General features: G+C 34.9%; 1 long non-coding RNA gene across 1 annotated transcript; it reads right to left on the reverse strand.

Moving 5' to 3' along the window:
- Nucleotides 1-8,872: 8,872 nt before the first annotated feature.
- Nucleotides 8,873-9,644, reverse strand: LOC141403550 (uncharacterized). Its single transcript, XR_012412836.1, has 3 exons — nt 9,419-9,644; nt 9,075-9,262; nt 8,873-9,010 (listed from the first exon to the last, which is right to left on the reverse strand). It is a non-coding gene; the product is annotated as an uncharacterized lncRNA (long non-coding RNA).
- Between the last annotated feature and the right edge of the window lie 510 nt (nt 9,645-10,154).

The raw sequence follows: 10,154 nt of genomic DNA on the forward strand, positions 1-10,154 counted from the left end.
TGAGAAAAAAAGTTGCACCTGCCATTGGTATCCTACATAAATTCAGGAACACATTCAATGTAAAAACAAAACTATTATTATATAATTCACTTATACAAAGTCATATTAACTACTTGGCGATCATATATGCCCACAAAAATAACACAAATTTAAAGTCACTACAAAGAACCCAAAATAAGGCACTTAAAATAGTATTCAATTTGCCGAGATTATACCCAACAATTGACCTATATAAGAAGTTTGCTATTAACATTCTTCCCATGGAATCTATAAACTTCAACTCCTGACATATGTCTATAAAGCCATTAATGAGATTGGACCTCAGTCAGTACAATTTCTTGTTAATCAAACTACGGTCAATACGAGGAACAATTCAAATTTAAGAGTTGCAAAATGTCGCATGGAGTTAACGAAACAAAGAATTGAGCACAATGGAAGTGTATATTTTAACCACGTTCCCAATTTTATAAAAAATAAAACGACAGTTGCATTATTTAAAAGAGAATTAAAGTCTTAATTACTCACTAATATTGAAATGCTTCTTATGTAAGTTAACTTAAATAAAAAAAAATAAACACGTTCATTTGAATATTGTAAACTAAATCGCCTCAATAAAGCCTTCAAGGCGCGGAGGCAACATAAATTTATTGTAATGAATTACTTTTTCTTCTGTAAATTAATCGTAGACCATGTTGGCTATCATCAAAGGAAATGGTTACATGATACAATTTTTAAGATCGTTCCGAGTGAATGTTTCACCCAATTGCTCGTGATATATATCGATCAAAGGAATTCAAATAAGATTTATGTGCAAATATGTGGATGACATATTCGCAATTCTAAATAAAAAACATGTAGATGCAACAATGCATTTACTAAATTCTTACTACAATAAAATCAAATTCACTGTGGAAATGGAAAATAAGAATAAAATACCTTATCTAGACATGAACATAATAAAAGAAAACAAGGAGATAAAAAGAGACTGGTATACAAAACCAACTCCATCCGGACGCATGATCAACTATTACTCTACACAGCCTACAAACATGAAAATAGACACAGGAAATAACCTTATTGCCAAAGCTTTATACATAAGCGATTCGATATTCATTCCACAAAATATAAGAACATTTTATTAGGACATCCTTTTAAAAAATTACTACTCCATAAATATTATCAACAAACTTATAAAACAACAAAGCACTGATTTGGAAAGAAATACAAAAGAAAACATATTAGACAACGAACGAAATTTTACAGTGTACCGTACACTCCTAAATTGACTGACATGAACATTTTGACAACAATGATAATTGACAACAACACATCAATATGTTCACACGAAGACGGAAAACGGAGAGATCAAAACAGTGCAATGTTGTATATGAAGTGAAATGCATGGCAGAGAAAGAGAGGAGTGTAATAGAGTATATGTTGGTAGGACGAAGATAATGCTGAGTGTCAGACGTTATTCCAACATATAAAACAGTAGGGACATGTTGCCGACTTTCAAAATGTCAAAATACTCGACAAAGAGAAAAAGAACACAAAAGATACACTCTGGAGAGTTTGCGTATACAGGAGAGTATGCATCCTCTCCTGTATTCGATGAATACAAAAGAAGATAAAGATAAGGTTTTTTTGTTCAATATTTTTTTTACATTTCTCGTGAGTACTTTTATATTTATTTACTCATATATTTATGAGCGAGTGTATCGAAATGAGCCACCAAACATACCACCAAAACATATTAAAGGCCACAACGGGTGAATCTATAAATCAGGTAGTATCGGACGGTATACCTGAAACTAGAGAAGTAGCCTTGTGTGAAGTGTCTATACCTGACAGAGACATGTGGATCGGGGGAGCTCTAGCACAGATTCCCGCTGGAAGCTGTGGGTTTACGGATGGGGCTGTGCTAGGGGGGAGAACCGGACTGGGTCTTTATATAATGGAACCGGAAACGGAAATCTCCCTCCGTCTGCCGGATCATAACACGATCCTGCAGGCAGAACTCCGGGCGATAACAGAGTGTCTGCTTTGGTTTGATACTCACACAAGGCCTACCACTGTAAATATCCTTACGGATAGCAAAGCAGCCATTAGAGTTATATCAACCAAGACAGTGAAATCTAGAACTGTCTTGGAATGTATTAAATCTATAAATAATTACTCCCAACACGGTAAGGTAAACATTATATGGGTACCAGGGCAGACCGGGATTAGGGGTAATGAAATAGCAAACTCCTTGGCAAAACAAGCCAAGGAGCAACCCACGGTAAGTCTAGAAAACGCTAAGCCGTTTAAAGCTACGCAACTAGAACTAAAGACATGGGCAAAAAATGCACATGTATCCCTCTGGAGTAGTGAAGAGAAGGGAAAAAACACAAAAATCCTATGGGGAAACCCAGACGAGGACAAAACAAAAGAATTACTTTTACTAAGTAAAAAAGATATGAGTAGACTGACAGGAATCCTTACAGGTCACCTAGGTCTAAAAGCGCATCTGCACAAAATAGGTTGTGCAGAAAACAGTGAATGCAGAGCATGCGGAGAGGACGACGAAACGTAGGAACATTACCTCTGCCATTGTCAAGCCTTCACAAATCTGAGAAACCAGTTACTAGGGAATGACATTATACCAGGACTCGATCAAATTAGGACAATCGAGTTCAAAAAGATCAGAGACTATGTAAATAGGACAGAGATCCTAGACTAAGTCAAAAAAGATAATCCTCCATAACCCAAAAAAAAAAAAAAAAAAAAGAACGCACAACAGGCCTACTTATGGCTTAAGTGTATGTCCACATGGGCATGTGGTGATCTAGGATCACCCCTCTTATCAACCTAACCTAACCTTTATATTTATACAAAATTCTGTGTTTTGAAGTCCAGCTTTTTTATAATAAGCAAAAAATTTGCATGGAATATGTAAAGGAAACTAATTGTAGGTAATAACTTAACTAAACTCAGATTAGGATTTGGAAATAAATTGCATGTTTTCGTCATAGGATTTTCAATAAAGGCTCCTGAAGAAGTTGGAATCAACCCAACGAAAGGTTGAGTATAAAATGAAATAAATTAGTTTTATTTACTTCATAAACACTTGACCGAATTAGCCCGGTATAAAAATATTTTTAATAGATTTTTAATAAAGGAAATATTTTTAATAGATTATTCCTATATTATTCGTGCGAGGCGTTTGACAATATGTTGAAATATATAAAGGAGAATATATTTGATATGAATCCTGCAGTGGTAGTAACGTACGGGCAGGGACTAAGAACTTCCTTAAAAAATATGTTTCCAAATGTGAAATGCATTGGATGTTGGTAAGTTTATAATATAACTAAAATATTATAATAAAATGTACTTTCTGATATGTTTGAAATCGATTTTTAATTGTAATACATGTGAAAGAGCATTGATGAGTTTATTTTTAAAAATCGCGCGATTTTTGTTTTATTTTCTCACTGGCCTCTTCAATTTATTGCTCATAAAAATGTTTTCCCCACTTAAATATTTTACATTAAAACAGATTTTGGTTTGTAATATAAAAATATTTAAATGTTATTCTTTTTAATTATTTCGATATATTTAGGTTTCATTTCTGGCAAGCAGCGAGAAGAAATGCTGTGTGCTGTGTGTTCCTAATTACATTAGAACTTCCAAGCCGTCCATAGCATATCATAAGCTGTTGGTCCTCCCACTTCTATGATAAAAGATGAATTTCGCTAAGTCAGAGTAGATATAAACGTAATGGATGGCGAAAGACACATTTCAAAACTTTTACAATATTTTAAAAGCCAGTGGTTGAAAAGGGTAGACAAATTATATTGTTATAGAATAAAAGTCTAATCTTTAATTTTTTAAGGTCGGTTGCGAAAACCTTACTGTTTATAATCAAAGCACACATACCACTTCGGCCTTCAAAGCCTATAATGTCGTATTGGGAAAATGAATCCCGACAAATGTAAACTTTTTTAAATTTGTAAAAGCCTTACGCCGTGAGAATTATTTTAAAATTAGAGATTTCTCTATTCTTACAGAAAGTTGAGGTTCTTTCAAAAAGTACCGAAAGAAAAATAGTGTGATAGAGGACGCCTTGATAGAGGAAACAACAAAATTATTGACTGAAGGCAAAATCACGGTAGCCACCTTTCACTCACGAATGTTACATAAAGACAATATTGTAGCGGAACAAATTCCCACAGAAAACATTTTTGAAGAAAACTCAATTGAGGAATATCTTTCTGGGAAGAAGAGGTTCACGCAGAAAATGAAACTAATAACGACAATGATAGAGAATGCGCAGTATGCAAGGACAATGTAGCCTATGCAGTGATGCTTCCGTGCAAACACTTGAAGTGTTGTTCTGCTTGTACATCCACTTTGGCGAAATCTGAACATTTTCATTGTCCTTATTGTAGAGAACATGAGAACAGGGAGAAATTTCATTTTTTATTTTGGCACAAAATTTCACAACTCAAAATCACACAAAATTTGTGTCAATTTTTCATTTTATTGTTGGGGAAATATTGCATTATTGTGGGGTAAAATTGTTTGAGCCATATTGGTGTCAAAGTTTGTTATGCAGTTTCACCCCAAATTGCGTATAAACATTCTTCATAAATCTTTGTGGAGCTGCTAACACCTTCAATAACGTTTTTAAAAATTTTAACAAGTTAAGCTAACACTTTTATAACGAAAACGACTAAATATAATGGGCCCCCTTTTTGCTGTTGTTTATTTTGATTCCTCGTCCAGCAGGAGATCCTATTGAAAATTTATAAATTTAGTGATCAACCTTTTAAGCAATGCATTAATGACATTGTAGTTTCACCGTAGTTCATCTTATGTTAGTTATTGGGAGTAAAAACTTGTTACACGTACCATCTGCAATTTCTGAAACAACATTGTAACGGCTATTAATCGAAGAAAACCACCATTTAGTCTCAACATGCGTCTTTTCAACCACATGAATTGACACCACGCAATTATAAATCTGAAAGAATACAAAAAATTTAAATTTGTATCAGCCTCACTTCGTTGTTCCTAAAAACGTAATCATTAACAACCAAACACATTTTTTGGCTCCTGGTTAAATTGCAAATTATTTTTTCCGAATTTTTCACATTATAACATTTATTACAAATAGAAAAAGAGAATTAATATAATTATATTTGCATAAATATGTTTACAATAATATCAGAGCATACTTGTTTAAGCATTTTTTGGGTTTTTTGTCAAGACACAATTTCAGATATCGTCATGCACTGTTTTATGGAATATTAATCTTACGAGGCCGAGTATTACGGTTATTATCAATCCTATACAAATGGGAGTAATTAATGAAACTAAAACCTAGGAAATGCTTGGTTTTGGTGTCTGTCATTACCTTTACAAATACTATTACAAATGTTGTCCTCCATGCACATAGTGTACGGGCCCCATTACAATTTAACATAAAAAACTTAAAACTAAAAAAACATTTAATATTTAAGACAAAATAAAACATAACAAGTAAGAAAAGCGTTAAGTACGGTCGGGCCGAACTTTTTATACCCTCCACCACAAATTTCAGCCATTTCGGTGGATTAATGTGGCCACAACCTTCAAAATACCGAAGTTCGGAAGGTACCGTTCTATGGGGGCTATATGATGGCGTGGACCTATACCTACAAATTTCTGGGGGAAAGTTTTATACGCCTAAAGAAGACTAAATACCAAATTTCAGCCATATCGGTGTGATAATGAGGCTAAAACGTTCAAAATATCGAAAATCGGGAGATACTGTATTATGGGGGCTATATCAACACGTGGACCTATATAAACATTTTATGGTAGAAATGTTTCTTAGCCTCTGGAAACACAAAATACAAAGTTACAACCGATTCTTTGGTCTAATGGGTCTAATACGTTCAAAATATATTAAAATGACGCGTACTTTATAAGGGGTCTTATGTGGGGACTATACCAAAACGTGGACCTATATAACCCAACTTTGGTAGGAATGTTTTCTGGCCTCTGAAGACACAAAATACCAAATTACAAGCAATTCTGTGGTCAAATGGGTCTAATACATTCAAAATATATTAAAATGACGCGTACTTTATATGGGGCCTTATATGGGGGGTATACCAAAACATAGACCTATATAACCCAACTTTGTAGGAATATTTTTTGGCCTCTGGAGACACAAAATACCAAATTACAACCAATTCGGTGGTCAAATGGGACAAATATCGTAAAATTTCCTTAAAACGACGACGCGTCACGCGTCACTTTGTATGGGGGCTATACGAAAGCGTGGACCTACATAGCCCGCTTTCAATACCAAAAGTCCTACGTAAATATAACATATTTTCCCAAAATTTCATCAACCTACGTCAATCCGTTCGGACGCTAAAGTGATTTCCACAGACGGACAGACAGACGGACGGACATGGCTATATCGATGTAGAATTGCACGCTGATCAAGAATATGTATACTTTGTGGGGTCTACAATGATTATTTCGAGTAGTTACAAACGTAGTGACAAACTTAGTATACCCCCATCCCATAAAATGTTTATATAGGTCCACGTGTTGATATAGCCCCCATAATACAATATCTCCCGATTTTCGATATTTTGAACGTTTTAGCCCCATTATCACACCGATATGGCTGAAATTTGGTATTTAGTCTTCTTTAGGCGTATAAAACTTTCCCCCAGAAATTTGTAGGTATAGGTCCACGCCATCATATAGCCCCCATAGAACGGTACCTTCCGAATTTCGGTATTTTGAAGGTTGTGGCCACATTAATCCACCGAAATGACTGAAATTTGTGTTGGAGGGTATAAAAAGTTCGGCCCGACCGAACTTAACGCTTTTCTTACTTGTTTGACTTAGGACTGACTTCCTTTATAAAATTAATGACGTTTTCAAAATCTTGTACATTATAGTGGCCTTTTGTGCCATCCCAATTCAAATTCTGAATACATGGCCATGTCATTAATAGGTCCAAATTATTTAGAGATGCCATGGCCATTATTTCAGTAAGTTTTGATTTATATTTTTCATAACCATTATTCTTTAAGTCCTCCTCCATATTAATTAGGTCATTTATGGTTGTGATGGGGAAACTCAGCGTTGACCGTTCCGTGCCCTGGGGTCGCACCATTTGTACATTTTCTGGAGCTCCGCGAACTGGAGGGCGCGCCATTCCTCCTCTTCCTGGAGCTGTTGGGCGCGCTATTTTTCCGTTCACGGTGGCAATAGGGTGCCCCATTACGCCACGCCCGGCGATTTTTGTCCCTGGTACTGGTGCTTGTTTGGCATGTTCTATTGTATTTGTGGACATGTTTGCAAAAATTAAAAAAACCCAAAATCACACAAAAAGCAAAAAAAAAAACACAATAAAATTAACAAATACAAATAGCACGCACAATTAGAGGAGGAAGATGATGTGACATCCAGAAATAATCCTCATAGCCAAATAGTTTCTTTCCTAGTTCAATTTTCATACACATTGTTTGCAAGCTGATCTTTTAGTTGAAAGCTACGAATGCGTATTAGTTGTAACCGTTCGGTGCAATCGAAGAGCGTAGAGGTGTCTGATATATCCGAGTCCAATAGTGCTGTAGAAGAAAGAAAAGCCATTAAAAAGGTTTCTCATTTATAGTACGAAGAGCGTAGAGGTGTCTGATATATCCGAGTCCAATAGTGCTGTAGAAGAAAGAAAAGCAATTAAAAGGGTTTCTCATTTATAGTACGTTTACATTTACGAAATCGAGTGGATTTTCGTAAATGTCAAATGACAACTCATCTGAAATCCATTGGATTTCATTTAACGTATAATCAAAGGAATTTACAGTTAAAGTCCACTCGATTTCGTCAATGTAAACGTAGTATCAGATTCATCTGTTTAATTAATAATTATGAATTGTATTCTCACCATTTAATCTGACCCACTGGTGTCATACACACCTTGGTTGGAGCATATATTTCATCATACAGCTGCCATGGATTGTGGTGGCTAGTGTTATTTACCAAAAGTTTTGTGTACTATCATTATTATTTTCATTCAAATGTTGTGGAATAAGATGTTGTTGTGTGTCTACGAAAGCTGTATGAAAATGTGTTGTTTTTATTTAATAATAATTGAAAATTAAAAAAAAACAACTTATATTCAAAAGAACTATTTTTAAAAATATTTGCATATTTTAATAACTAGGTTTATTAACAGTTTATAACTATAATTATGCAGTAACATAGAATTACATATTTCAGTAAAATACATTAAGGACAACTAAATTACTTTGTTCTTTTTTATGTAAATAAAGGAACTTGTAAACGGTACACATTTTCACTTTCCAACATCTCTTAAACGATGTTAAATCTTCCTAACACAGTTTTCCATTCTACTCTGTGCAGCTAAAATTTCTCCGAGAAATGAACAATTTTCCGATAATTTTATCATTGCTTGCGACATATCTTTTTGCGCATTTGCGAGAATCTAAAATATCAAAATTAATGCAAAGCTGATTAATACATTATGGAAGCTTAAATGGATATTGGTACTATATATTCCAGTATATGCATTCCAGTTTTATAATTAATTTTAGCAATAATCCTAGACTAACTCTGACATGATAATGCACTTATCTCGATTTATAAATTTGACCCTTATTGTCTGAAAACATATACTATAGATCCAATATCACTATAACGTTAGTTTGAAGAAGAATCCAACACTTTAAGGAAAAAGTGCAGTTTACGCACTCGCGGATGTACGTGAAAAACAAAACCGACACTAACGATAGAACAGACTAAATATACACTAGTATTTACAAAAAAAACTCACCAACATAGCGTCGGCCTGGGTTTTGGCGATAATAAAAAGTCTTCCTTGTTTCCACTGTCCTTTTTCTGTCTTTTGAAATGCGTTGTTTTTCCAGTGGCTTGGCAGCTTTAGATGGTTTATATGGTTTGGCAGCGTTATATGAATCTGGCATTTCGAAGTCTTCAGATATGGCATACATATATGTCACATAATTGTTACACGCTTGTTACAAGTCGGTACTTACAGTCTCAATGTCCAAACTATCGGAACAGCTTTCGTTCCCCATCCTGTACTCCCATCCTATCAATCCAACCACACGCTCCTTGATTGGTGTGGGTAATCCTTGTGAAAGTGGTATATTCCCGGTACAGGCCTTTCCCTTTTGAGGGTATTGAATTTTGAAGAAGATTTGGACTTTAAGTCCCTCCAAACCTAAAAATAGGAAAGAAATCAAATAATATAAAATAAAAACTAGATACCTGCTGGTCGAATACCCGAAGTAAGACCAAACTTCCCAACAGAGACAACGAGATTTGTAATAATAAACACTGTTCCAACAACAACAGATAGATAACAAATTTTACTCACCGTTTGCCAACACTCAGCGGTTTTAAATGCTCCCGGGATTTTGTTTAATTCCTCCCCAATCGCCTGCCACTTTTTCCGGGCCCTATCTTTTCCCTTTTCCGCCTCTAAAAATGTCAGTGGGGCTGCATGTTGTGCTGCACTTGCACGAGCACATCGAGATTTTTTTTCTAAAATCAAAAGAAAAACCATAGAAATAATTAAAAATATATGCATCAGAAATATATTAGTCTTACTGCTGCGTTAGCTCCTATTTTGACGTTTCTCCTTTCCATCGATTTTCGTCGTTAGGTTTTACCGATTTTTGCTATCGATAGCATGTTGTTGCTGAATAGCACATTCCTTATATCAAGCGATATTTATCGTTGCTTAACAATATCGGTTCGTTTATTAAAAAAGTTACGGAATCCCACTACTGAACTGTCAAATTACAGGTAGTTCGGTCAAACTTTTTAGCTAAAATCATCAAAATACCGAAAATCGGGAGGTACCGTTATATGGGGGATATACCAAAAAGTGTTCCGATATAGGCCATCTTCGAACTTGATCTGCCTATGGAAAAAAACGCTCGGGTGCCAGCTCGATTGTTGCGAACGCTAGAGCGACTACAACGGACGGACATGGCTAGAATTTTGTCTTAGAATTTTATCCTGATCAAGAATATATACATAAAACACCGACGTAGCCAGTATTTAACTACATTGGTATACTTATTGTCCAACATATTTAAAAATATAAA

The sequence above is a fragment of the Musca autumnalis genome, unplaced genomic scaffold (assembly GCF_047663935.1).
Source record: "Musca autumnalis isolate F117 unplaced genomic scaffold, ASM4766393v1 scaffold_4, whole genome shotgun sequence".
NCBI lineage: Eukaryota > Metazoa > Arthropoda > Insecta > Diptera > Muscidae > Musca > Musca autumnalis.